The 13,876-nt window shown below is 46.8% G+C and overlaps 1 protein-coding gene across 1 annotated transcript in view; it reads right to left on the reverse strand.

Moving 5' to 3' along the window:
• The window catches only part of LOC128714072 (lateral signaling target protein 2 homolog), a 47,693-nt gene that overhangs the window by 33,217 nt on the left and 600 nt on the right, over window positions 1–13,876 (reverse strand). The window lies entirely within an intron of this gene.

The following is a 13,876-nucleotide window of genomic DNA, read 5'->3' on the forward strand; positions in this document are numbered from 1 at the left end:
TCCCCAAAACCTGACATTTCCTTCCATGTGCGTTCATGTCTTGCATTGTTAATGTTACGATTTTTTAAAACGGTAATTAATTCCCCACTTCATTCTCATGCTGCAGTCGATAGTACGGGATGTGTGTGTGTCATCTTCTCAGTATTTTGCTGTTCCTCTTCAAATTCTTTTCTTCCATGCCCACACACTCTCGTCTGATTCACTCTCGATCGCTCCACACACGATCTCTATAATGATAGTCGGATCGTTCGCTCTTCAATCCGTGCTGGTCCTTCGATTTGATCGAAACACAACCAAATAAGGCAAACACAAACCCTGCCGATGGTTAACGGAATCGACAGCAACAGGAATTGAATTTGATCTCTGATTTGCTCCATTTGCACTTTATAGTGTAAATATGTTTCTTCTCTCCATCACACGTGTCCTCTTCCTGACGCATCAAATTCATTCAGACGGATCACAGTTGTTTGGTAAGTGGATGCCTTGCTTTACCCCGGCCGTTACATTCAATTTTGAGAGCTCTTTCACCTTGCGAATTCTCATCAACTTAACAATCAAGCCCGTGTACAAGTGCCCTTGCTACGCACGGTTTGTGTTTTGGGAAATGTTTGCGATTTCCTCTAATTACTTTCAACCATTCGCAGCGTGTAACATACACTCGCGCTACGCATAATCTTAGCAAATGGGCAACGCAGTACACGCGGCCAGCGCCAAATAAAATACACAATCGTTCGTACGAACATGCGTGAAACACATTTCGAGCACATGTTGACGGGCGCTGCTGTTGCGCATTGTTGCGTCAGCTTTTATGGGAAGTGTGAAGCTTCACTATCGAAAACTCGCAACGTTTGGCACGCTGTGTTCTTTATCGTATCGGGTTGGGGTTTTGCTTTCCAATCGCTCTCCAATGGAGTGATTGTTATAATCACTCTCTAGCTGTTGCTAATGTCCATTAATAAATCATAACAAGCGATAAGATATTAATTCCGAGCGAGCTTTTGCGAGCACGTGAAGATGTGAATTGTGTTTAAAATGAATTCAGAAGTGGTTGGACAAATAAAATTCCTTTCTTATCGGCCACTGTTAAGTTCTATTTTTAGTTTTCTTTGAAACCCTCAAAATAAGCGTTGTAATATCATGAAACATAAAGAAATAATGTGAAGGAGTATTATATCATCTGACAAAGTATATGATCTACCAGTTTGCGCCGATCTATAACATATGGCGCTAAAACCTTCTCTTAGTATTCAATGTCAATCTTGAGATCTGGCACTGTCGCCTGGCGAAGAGATGTAGCCTATAAATCAGCGTCATAACAAGAACCGGACTACTTGACTACAAAATAAGGACACGGACATGCCACATTAAAGCAATGTCCAACATATTGAAACATAACATTTATATGCTGAGCATTTAATTATGGTTAGTACAGTAAGGTGAACATAATAAATTATCATTGATCCATTGACTTTACACCAGGCGTTCTTCTCTTAAGCTAACAACCTTAACAATCCCCAATTGTGTCTGTTCCGATGCTAACAAAATTATCTTCACAAACGAATACCGAAAAGCATTGCCAAAAGATAAATTTATTCAGCCAACATTCCCTCACAAAACAGTCAGTTCGATCACGGGATTGCTATCAAGGGGAAAAAACGATCTTAACACCGGTCACGCGCATTTGTTAGTTAAAAATCCAAACTGTCTGCATGCATTACACACACACAAGACCCGGGGAGTGGAGCGTAAGGTCACCTTACATTTATTCATCGTGATCAAACACGAGAGCACCACCGGTTTTTTCAGCTACAACCGGACCGGTCGCGTACGTGATCAACCCGTGTGCGCAGGGGACCGGGTAATAAACTCGGCAAGTTTTGCCAATGCATCATTCATTGACGAAACTTGCGACCATATTTCACTATGCATGAACCAACCGCCATGATCGACGAAATGGAATTGAAAATTCTGAATATTATTAAGCATACACGTACACACGCACACGGAGCGACACACGGTGATTCTGGATGGTGATATCCAAATTTACAAATCGCAAGCGTAAGAACTAGGCAGCCAAGAGAAACGTGACACAACAGCCAGTGCCGATTGGGCGAGAGCCAAAGATGTTCAGCTGATACCTCGATCGTCATCCACTAGATAGGGTTGGAACTCTGCACGACACCGTAAGTAATACAAACTAACTTCTGGAATTGATCCTCACAGTTGTTGGAACTTCTCTCACTTTTGGTATCACAATTTCAAGAAATATTGGCCTGATGTTTTCCGTTTTACTTGACTTTGTATGCAAATATCTGGACAATTAATAATCCATACAAATGATCGATCCGCATGGTATTTGATATCTTAACGGGCGCGTGGGATCCAGAAAGGATTTATTGAGAAAACCTCAAAATCACAACAAGCGATCTTCGACTGTTTACAAACCAAGTGGTTAACGAGGTATGTCTTTTTTAAATAATATCAATTTCAGACATTTGCTACGAATGTATTACTCAAAATAGGTCAGAAACTGCGTCCTCGACAGTAGCAGTAGTCTTTTGTCGCTCCACCACCAGCAGTACCGGTTTTACCAAACGAAATGGACACGTTAAACGCCCTCTGTGTTGGAAACTGATCCAGTGCCGGTTTTGTTATTTAAACAAGATTGAAAACAATACCCATCGATATCACCTTCCTTCTGGACGGCAATCTTTCCCTTCGCTAGGTAATTCGACTAGAACATGCTGCAGTAGTCGAACCACTGTTGATCACTACACACCATGTTAGCTTGCGGTGTCGGTGTTCTCGGTGAGCTGTTTATTCTGGTACAATGTACACCGCCAGCAATACGTCCGTCCCATCTGAACTTGATCGACCTGCTAAATCGACCTGCCTGGTACAACCTAATCCCTGCAGCCACACGGTTTCGCCCGGGTGGTACGGTATCGTTGCTGTGTGAGGGTGGGTCTCCAGAAAGGGTTGTATCGGTTTGGGTTGGGTCGTAACCGTCCGCTCGAGAGCGCAAGAAAACCGGACCGGTGCAAAAGAACTCTCCGAACGGGGGACCCCTCGTGCAACCGTAGCAGGCATGCCAATTGACGGCCGTACGGAGGCCAAAAACAAGAAGAAATAATAGCTCTGGCTTCACTGCATACATTCACAGATGCACACACACACACACACACACACAGATACGTGCGCCCCGAAACGAAGTACGACGAAAGAACCCGAGAAGCGGTGTAAAACGCATAAATCATGAACTCAATCTCCCAGAGCCCTTCGAAACTTCTTCGGGGTTTGAAAAACTTGGAGCTACCAAAAACCCCAGAACCGATCCTATTCTTTACTCCCTTCGCGGTTAGATACCACCCCGGGGACAAGGAACGAGTGCCGGTGGACAAGAAGGATATCTTGTACGAACAGAATGCCTCCCATTCCATCCCCCATACCCCACCACCCAAGATTGTCGCATATTTTTTCGTTATTGTTGGTGGTTGGTTCTTTTTCTTGCTGGTGATTCTGTTTTGCACACTGTCGTGACGCAAAAGATATTCGCATTTACGCCGACAGCCAGACGAGCCCCGTACGGCAGCAGCTGAGCCGACTGGTAACGCTGCCCCCGTGCGGTGGTGTTACCGGGGACGAGAGGTTTGGGTTGATTTTCTGGTTTAACTCGTTCGACAATTGAACGTTCCCGGTGAGCTTGCCGAGCTCGTTATGGTCGGGGGGAACCTGATGTTGTTTCGAGGTTAGTCGCGTAGAGTGCGCGCTTGGTCACGATTATGTATGTACACGCAAACTACACCGCCCGCGTATGGAATACCTGTCCTTCCCCCGTACGGAAAGGTTCGAGGGAAATGAGCCAAACCGATTATGGGACGAAGATTGTGAAGTTGACCTCCCGGGCTAGAAGAAGGAACGGATCTAGTTGTAAAAAGTCCTTCAGATACTGACGTACACACCCTGGGTCTCCTTTATGCACTGGTCCTTGGGGGAAACTCACCCAATCAGCAATACTTGGTCGCAATTAGATCCGTGCATCTAGTGGTGAAACCGATCGGTATAAAGCCACACCAGACATACACCCTTCCTGCAGCTTTGTACCGGAGAGGCAAAAGTACGAGAATTATTGGAGCCAGCACAGCGTAACCGGTTCCCGTGGCTCGTAGTAACCGTAGCTCCGGTGTGCTTCCACTTCTTGTCGTTAGAGTATCGCGCGTTGTCGCTCGACATACGCGCACGAAAGCAAAACATGAACGGAAATGGTAGAAAGAAAATTGCACACACTTGCGCAGGGCGAATCCCTACAGGGGACAACCTTCATCTCCCGGTTCTCGTCGGGAGACACCGTACCACGGAAGGGCCGCTTTAGCGTTTTGATTTGATTGAGCTTCGGTTTAACCTTTCTTCGTCCTTCAGTACCCAAACGTTCTGCTGGTGGGATGTTGTCGGGGATTTATTCCCCCTTGTATGTCACCACCCTCCCAACATCCCACCACCTCCTGCTCCGTATCATTGCTCCAACTCATTGCGCGTATCTGCGATGGATTGTCGGGCACTTAATCGCAAGTCCTAAAAGCCGTACCTACCACACCAGCAGGACTGTTCACGTTCGATGGTTACAATCGAACTCTGTCAGCCTCGAAGGGCTCGAGTAGGGAGAGAACATTAAAACAACAACGAAAAAAAACAACAAAATCGTGGAAAGCTTGTCTTTCTTCTCCCCCGAAAATTCTGGACAGTGCAATTCTGTCTTGCCCAAAACGGTTTTCGATCCGGTTTCGGGCATCCCTTTCACGCCACCTGATCACTGAGCTTGGGGTGTGTGTAACCTCCAACTGGAAAAAAAACCTCACCATATAGAGTGAGAGAGTAAGAACCGGTGGGCCATTGCCATTGGGGTGAACTGGCGAAATTTATTACCTTCCCAGCCAAAACTACACAACACATTCCGAGGGGCCCCGAAAAACGAGCGTCAGAAAACTGCATTAAGTTTCATACGGCGAAGTCGACCGTGAGCGTCGTGTGTTCTTGCCCAATTGTTCTTACTGCTTCTGTCAACCGGAATGCATGCGCGCATATTTTATGCTTTCATGAAGCAATTCTTCAAACTACATTGACTCTTCATTTAAGAACAAGAATTACAGCGAAAAAATACATCATCACCACCAACAGTACATAAAAGGAAAGCGCTTCATAAATTGCCACATTATTTTTTGTTGCGACTCACGATCAAGATGAAGATTTTAGTTACACATTTCCCACCACCACCGACTGATCATTTTTTCCGTGCGTGAAGAATGGGTGAAATACATTGAACATAATTTATTTGCTTATTAACTTTATGACATTCGTTTCCAATTACCGCAGGTTACACGCTTATGCAGAAAATTTAAACCACAATATGTAGAATTTGTGCGATTTATAGCCGAGATCGGTCACAGTGCTGACCACCCAAACTCCCTCGCATCATTAATTACATTCGGCGTAATAATCAATAGTGCGCCTTTTATTACAAACTTCTTCAAAGCATCGATTCGCCCTCATCGTGTTACACATCAAAGCAATTTTATCGAACGCGAATTTTGTGAACCAGCAATGGGTGGGAAACAGCAAACCCTTCCGCTTGCCTGCCTATCGCCGCCAAGTTTTGCTAACGAATGGCCACTGGAAAAAGGTCGGTTATTAAAATTAATTAACCGTACTAAAAGATAGGCTTGATGTCGCTTACAAACAATGCAAGAACAAAAAAAAAACACCCCGGTTCCACCCTCTAACTGCGACTCTCATCCCCCGTATCGATGCCCTAAATATACCCACCGACGACAACAACAACAGTAAGTATCCTTTGCGTCAGGCTCACGCTCTTATGAACTTGCCACTTTTTGCTCCTTAGGGTCCGGTTTGTCCTCGATCGAAACACGATCAAATTTCCAGCTTCCAGCACACGTTTGCCTTCCGGCCCGTGACCGAAATGGACCTTCATTTCGTTTTTTTTTCTTGCTCTTGCTTGAAAAGGGAAAAAAAACTGCACGAAGGAATCCTATTTTATGTTCTCCTTCAAATCGGACCGTTACACAGCACCTACACCTCGCCTATGTGTGCGGCTCTCCTCTCTCTCTCGGCCACTCCAGTCTTTCAAGGGCGACAAAAATCGATCCCATCCTTCGCACTTGGGCGCTTCCTCTTGCCAAGCGAAGCGTGCTCCACGTGGATCACGAGCCATGGGATGCATGTTTGGGGCAGTTGCCAATAACGCTGACCGTTAGTAGCATCGAACCGGTGGGTGGTAATAAACGATTATGTTTCAAAGAGTAGTAACAGCGAGTGGGAAAAAAACACACACACAGCTCTATAGCTCTAGAGAGTACATAGGCAAGTGAAAGGGCGAAAAAACGGCAGCCCACACCCATCTAAAAGCTCCAAAAACCCGTGACATTCACGGTACGGTAATCACGAGTGAAGCCAAATTTTGTGCCAGTTTTTTTTTTTGCCGCTTGACTTTCTTCCTAGTTCCTTTTACCATGCGGTGTGACTCTCGCCCCCCCCCCCCCCTTCGGTTACAGGACATATTCACGGCTGGTAGCGTTACTGCGATGACCATTAAGCTCACCTACCGTACCCGAAAAAGGGCGGAGGATTATCCCGTTTTCCTAATATTACTCCAACAAGGATTAGCTTAAATGTCGCCTGACATGGCAAACCGAGAGAAAATGAACCAAATGTGTGCAGGAAACAAGGAAGGAAGGAGGCGGAGATTAGGAAACTGGCATGGTTGTGCATGTTACCATCGGATGAAAAAGTGTCCGCTCCACGTGCAAGGGTGTGTGTGTGTGTGTGTGTGTGTTTGCTCGGGAAATGACAGTCCAGGCGAGGTAATGAAGCTCTACTGCCGACAGCTTAACTGCAGCGTCGTGATTAATTTTTAGGATTGTGATGTTCGGCGAAAAACGGATACAGACTCTTTGATTACTATGAAACGGAAGTTAATTATCTTTGTGCGAGAACCTGCAGATTAATGCCGTATGGTTTATTTACATGGTCAGGTGTAGTATCACTTGCTAAAAGCGCTTTCTTATTATAAGATCATTTATTTTGCAGTTTTACATCTATTTAAGTTCTGCATCTTTCTCTCACTCTCTATACTGTGGGGCGAACTCTAGTCTAACATACCGAAAGTCATGAGTTGTAGATCGTCTGGATCGAATATTCGTTTGTGGGAAGGGTATTTTCCGAGAGTATTTGAGAACGATCTTCGGTGTAGAATTTGGGAAGATCATTGATGATTTGGGAATAAAAAGACCACACTAGTCATCTTCTGTAAGTCAATGACATAGACATCATTGAACTGTACCTCAACATCCTTCTGTTTCTAGTGACAGGTTATGACCGGTCTGAATAACAAAGCGACTCTCTTACACAATTGCTTAAGAAGAGGCAAATAAGACATTTATACAGCTTGTAAGCACGTGAACTCCTTACCACCTTCAAAGGTTAAAATTTCACCGGACATATGAGAAACCTCTCAACATCCCGCGGGCGTCGTCTAAATGAAGCACTTTGTGCGATAAACTAACAAAGCCCTTATTCACAAACAAGTGTGTGAAAAAGCTTAGAAAAGTTTGCAAAGATCACCCACCGAAAAAGGAGCGGAGAATAAAATGTTCTGCAGAGTCCATTACTATCCGTCGTTTGGTGAACCGACCGTGGCTTACGATGCGAAGAAAACGTAACGTCTTGCAAGAAAGGGCATTCCAACCTTGGCAAGATGCGTCGATTAGAAAGAAAGAGCAGCAAACAAGAGAAAGAGAGAACGAGAGCGTTCCAAGAGGTTCCAAATTTTCCAGTAGTGGTGAGCGGGTACAAACACGGTCGATTCATAAAAAGGAAAAACTACGCTCTACGGAACTAGAGCATTACGGCTGGAGTGGTCCGTGAATGAAATGGGAGCCACGCAACGGGGCAACCACCCCGGAAGGGACGGGTTTGGTGGTAGGGTCGAGGAGGGCGAGAGTGTTGGTTGTAAAAAAACACCACTTCTTCTACCTTCCTCTTCCTCTCGCTACACCCAACGTTCGCCTTCCCGAGGGTCGCCTAATGCTGAAATAACATTTTCTACGCCATCGCGTAGTATGCGCAAAGCGCAGCAGCAACCGAACACGAGAACCCGAACCCATCAACCGGGTGCGTGTGTGTGTATGTATGCATAGTATAGTGGGATGACTTTGAAGTCTCCTGGAGAGGTTGTTCCCTTTCGAACCTTCTTGCGCGTTCGGTTCGTGTTGTACGCTTCTTACTCTACGCTACGCTCGCGAGATGGTGGGCCAAGGAAAAGCGGCATGCCAGCCACCGAAACCCATCACACTTCCTCCGAACAGCCCGCCAGATCAATGCTCCAACCGTGAATCACGCTCTGCTGCTGTATCTCTCTTTCGCTCCGGCGCATCCCACCATCAGCGGGGCGCACACGATGATTGTGCGGAAACGGCAATCTCGAATTTCTCTTTCGTACCAAATATTCGAACACGAGAACGTCTTGCGGCACCCGCGCACATACACACACACACACGACGAGGACGTCGACGACTACGGCTGCTCCGGGTGGCTCCGGGTGGCCAAGTCGCAAAAGATCCTTTTCTTACATCTATTCCCGGAGTTCTCGCAGTGCCTTCATTGGCCAGGGCCAGGGACAAGAGCGCACCGTGGGGCTCGAACGTGTTCAAGAGCATCAGATTGAACGATGGAAAACTACACCGTACACTCTCGTTCGTTTTGTACACCATCGGTGGATCTGCACACACGGCTCTTATCTTGCCACCTTCTGCAAAGCATCGTGATTCAGGCGGGGGGGTAAAATTACGATTCGCCAGATGCTGATGATGCTGTGGCAGGAAGCAGGCTCGGTAAGGCTGCCAGGTCGGAAGAGATAGAGCAAGAGAAAGAATGAGAGAGAGAGCGAGCGAAAGAGGTTCGTACAAAATAATTCCACATCAGCAGGCCGCGAGTGATCAAACGAGATCCAATTGTCCCGCATAAGACGCTTGGTGTACTTGGGTTCGGGTTTTCCTCACAAGGTCACTACGCAGCACATGAAACCGAATGAGCATTAGCAACCCATCAGTTTAGCGGCGAAGCAGCACACATCAAAGTCGTGATCGATACTGGGAAGTGGACGTTGGGGAACAGTTTCGCTGCAGTCATCGGTTACACCATCGCTTCAAATTACGCCCAATTACTGTACCATCGACCTGCTCGCGACCAAGAAGTTGCCTAGAATCTATCATGCCGGAGCCTGTTTGTTGCATCAAATGACGATCTTGATGCTCGCTCCTGCCCACAGATTTGCTGTTGAACATGACATTGACGAAGGCGACGAGCCGATACCTCACGCTCACACATCCTTTCCCAGGTGTGTTACATTACCCCGAGGTTATCAGCCTTGCCCCTTACGGTGTGGCGGAAGGATTCGCTCTGAAATGTCACTGTCGAGAAATAATGGGCCCCAAGAACGGTTTCGCATCTCCGCTTATCTGGGGAAGCATCTCAAGATCCCGAGCCAGGGAAGAGAAATTACATTAAACTTCTGAAGCAGACGCAGACACACATACACGCGCGTGCACACCCTCCGCGTGAGAAGGATAGTGTGGCTTACTGATGACGGGTCGCTGTCGTTGATTAGATTTGGACACGGTTTTTCAAGGGCACCGCTACGGGGCACTTTACTCCAACGGCTCTGCACGCTACATCGGGGAAGGAAAGTGGAAAATCTGGGAAAAATATTGAACCACTGTACTTACAATGCTCGATGGAAACAAGCCTGGCATTTTGCTGCTGGCACTTGCTTATGCCAGTGCTGTCGGTTCACTGGCGGGTGAGGGTTGGAACGGAAACAGGAAAGTGAAGCAAAAATAAGGAAAGAAAAAAACACCGGTATGTGCTAGAATGACACTATGTAGACACGGAGGCACACATACGAGTACACCACTTGACACTTCCAAAGTCACCTTCGGCAAACACAACAAAGAATACTAGAATTTGTTCTCCCTTCGCTCAGTTCGCACGCTCTTGATTTTCCTCTACTCAAGCACACATACACACCGACACACATACACGGAGAGGACACACAAACACTGAGACGATTGGTTCTTGAATTCTCTATCTGTCCGCTCGGGTTTTCTTTGTGCTACCTATCCAACACCAAAAGTATCTGTAGCGGGTTTTCGATACCGCCTAATGGTCGATCCTTACGAATCCTTACAAAGTAATCCTTGAGTAGATACACACATACACACACCGACGTGCGTTTAGAACGTCCACTTAGAAAGGACCGCACACATTATTAGCAAACTCACAGCTGACACACCATGGACCATGGTACACATTACGTACACGAAAGGCCCACGCACGAAACTTCGTGTGGAAAAGTGGAAGTTTTCCGGCACTGGCCCGACCCAGTAATCGAATGTCCTGGGCACGATATTTCCCTTACGAATCGACCCTGGTGGTGGTGCTGCTGCTACTACTGCGACTAATGGCGTTAGGCACGGTGACGGATTCGGTGACGGACTTCCCAGAAACCTACGGGGCCTTTTGATGGAAACCGTGTATGCGTCGTGTCAGTATCGTTCGTTCTCGTTTTCGCTCACCACCTCCGTTCTTGATTCACCTTTTTTTTTTGTTCGCTCTCCAGCTCTCCAGTTGGCGTGGCGTGCCTGTGCCGAATCTCCTGCGTATCTCTCGACGGATTTGACACTTTCGCTTTCGATCAGCACTCACCAACCGGACGACTGGCACACCGGTACAGTTGGAGTGCAGCGTTGGGTTGTTTCGTTGGAGGATGTCAGGTTATCGGAAAATGGGATCGATCGGGGACATCCTCCTTTGTGCCTAGCAGTGGAGAAGGAGCAAGAACCCTTCACAGAAACACCCACGCACGGTAAAAGGCACTTGAATAGGAATGCGGGTGTGATAAAGTTAGCATAATTGGTGACACATATCACGGCGGCCAACTACCAACGGGCACGGGAAGTACACTTGCACCGGTTTGTTTGCCCGCAAGCTGCTTCGAGCAAGATTCCTACAGCACACCGCACTGCACGAGTTCTCGGCACACTACTGACGATGTGTGCACGCGAGCCCACGGAACCATGGGGCTCACCGATCCGAGCCGAGTTGATGCCATCGATACGATACACAAACCCCGTGAGGTTCTTTGGCAACCGGATTTCTCGCGCTGCCGCTGTGTTGCGTTCTGCGTCCCGCTTCTCCAACCTGGCCGACGTTATGCTCGGATTGCCTTTTTCACTCGATTTGGGGGAGTTTCGCCCGGCAAGCGGGTGGTAGCGGGGGCCTTGCAATTTCTGCAGCAGATTCTGTACGAGCAGGAAAGCTACAACTGCCCTGGCAGAAACCACAAACACACCGTGGAGTTAGCGCACTGAGATGGATGAGATATTCGCTGACTTTATAAAGCGTTCGCTTCAAGGTTGCTCTTCCAACGTTCCAACCGAATGGCTTTCGCGATGCACGGTCCGGACCATACTGGAAGGACGAACCCCAAATCATTGTCGTCAATTGCCCCAAAACGTACCGCCGCGTCCTCATCGTTACTTGTTCGCGTTTTCCTCATTCGTCCACGTGCTATCTCTTTCGTTTCTGGTATGCTGCTCCAACCATTTACACGAACCGCGCAACGTCGAAACGCGAGAGATACGCCAAGATACAAGCTCTCACTCCTTGTACGCTTAGCCGTGTTTCTGTTTTATTTTATTTCCTCCGTCTGTATGCCACAGCTTTCTCTACGCTCGTCCGTTTGTCCTTGCTCATTCAACATTTTTATCGGTCACTCACCGACAACTGGGAAGCCCCAATCCTTTTTCCGCTATCCTCAACTCCAAGAGCTAAAAAAGGTCCTGTGAGTGGTCGGTGACTTTGTCGACTCACCTCAAACAAGTCACTCACTTTCGTGGTTGTGTGCTCGCGAGCTTAAAGCTCCCGCGTGTCGAATTACGGCACCCTTCGGAGTAAAGCACTCGCGAAGGACACGCACGGAACTCATCCTTCCCCCTCTAGCGAGTATCCTTTGTTACAGAAATTGCTTTTTTGGGGGTGATTTCATTTCCCGGAAGGCAGGACTCGATACCGGGGTGCTGTAACGACCCCGAGGACCAAGGATAAACGTGTGTGAGAAAGAGAGAGAAAGAGAGTGAGAGATGAGCAGAGATAAAGAGAGAAGGAGAATGATTCATTCTCGCTCAGGAAACTCCACGGCTCTATAACTCAATTCCGCACCAATACCAATTGGGGGCCGACAATATTGTTGCAAAGTGATCCTTGCCGTTGTTCCCGAGATTTAGCAGCTAAGCTGATGTGCAGGACGGTGACAGGGGAGCGGCAGAACGCGGGGAACCTTCGTCAGTAGTAGTCGTAGTTTCGCTCTTCCTACTATCGGAGCAATGATCCTGTTTCTATATATGAGTTTTTTTTTGTTATTCGTTACTCCTTGCTTCGTTTACAGTCGGTGTGTCCTTACTCTAGCAGGGTCATGCGCGTATCGGTGTCGACCTCCGCGCGTACCAACATCGCGTAACGCGGTTTGAATGAAACGCTTCACAAAGCTTCACAACTTTCACTCATCATCAGCCAAGTGGAGCGGTATTCTCCGCATACGCACCAAATAAAATATAGGCTCCATCATCCGGACACAAAGGACGAAGTAACTCACTCGGGGACCATTTTTGTTACATCAGCAGCAGTCGAAGCAATGAAAAAAGTAACAGTTTCGATCGACTAGAACACACGCATCCCGCACAGTAGCATAGCAAGGTAAAACGATTGGCAAAGCGGGAAGCAGCATGAGAATATCCGATTTCAAGGATGCACCATTGCGAACGCTCGCGCAGCCATTGTGTAATATACAGCCAGCCAGGACGACCAACAGCCCATAAGCGCAGACGGGGCCCGTCCTTGTGTACCTTACCAGCAAAAAAATACACAAAATGAAGGGCCAACAATGGCATTCACGATAGCGAAGTCTATGTGTAGGTGGTGGCTAGGTGTTATTTTTGCACCGAAGGTTACTGGCCCGAGGGAGATTAAGTGCAGGAGAGCAATAGATTTCCACAAACGATTTAGTTTGCATGAAAATGTCCTCCAGCATGTGTCTAATGCGAATGTAGCTTCCTGCGTGTAAACATTTCAATGTTCTGGCTGACAAACAAACTGTTATCCAGAAATGTTTATAGAGAGTAAGTAGATTATAGAAGTTGCCCTATTGTTTTAAGCACAATTCGAAGAAAGACTATTTTTAATGAGGACCATTGTATTAACAATAATAACGGGAGGTGTTGCGCTACATGAAACAAACATAGATTCTTACAAGTATATTTGATTTGACTTTTTTGAAGAATTTTGAATGAAAAAGTTGCGAGCGACCAAATATTAACGACGAAAATCCACAATGCAATATCACGGACTGGTTCGGGTTCTAATCTCAGTAACCTCTCTATACGCAAGATGGACTATTCCATGGAGTCTATATAAATTGAAACCACAGAAAGTAACGTCAAGCATGATAAGAAATGTCACGTTTAATAGATGTCATACTTCTGATTGACTTTTGAAATCTCAACATGAATTAGGCATCGCAAAATCGATTTCGTAGCGAGATCAGAAGATTTAGTGGAGTAGTAGTAATCTTGATATTACAACGAAGAATTTCCTCCTACACACAATATTGAGTTGCATACTCAGATTTCCTGTTTAATACGGCACGGATGTTATAGCCATCAGAATTTACTAAAGAGAGCACACAATAAAGTTTGACTTACGCTGAGAGGCAGACTGTGCACATGTGGACTATGCAACATCATTGCCT

The sequence above is a fragment of the Anopheles marshallii genome, chromosome 3, assembly GCF_943734725.1.
Source record: "Anopheles marshallii chromosome 3, idAnoMarsDA_429_01, whole genome shotgun sequence".
In the NCBI taxonomy this organism is placed as follows: Eukaryota; Metazoa; Arthropoda; class Insecta; order Diptera; family Culicidae; genus Anopheles; species Anopheles marshallii.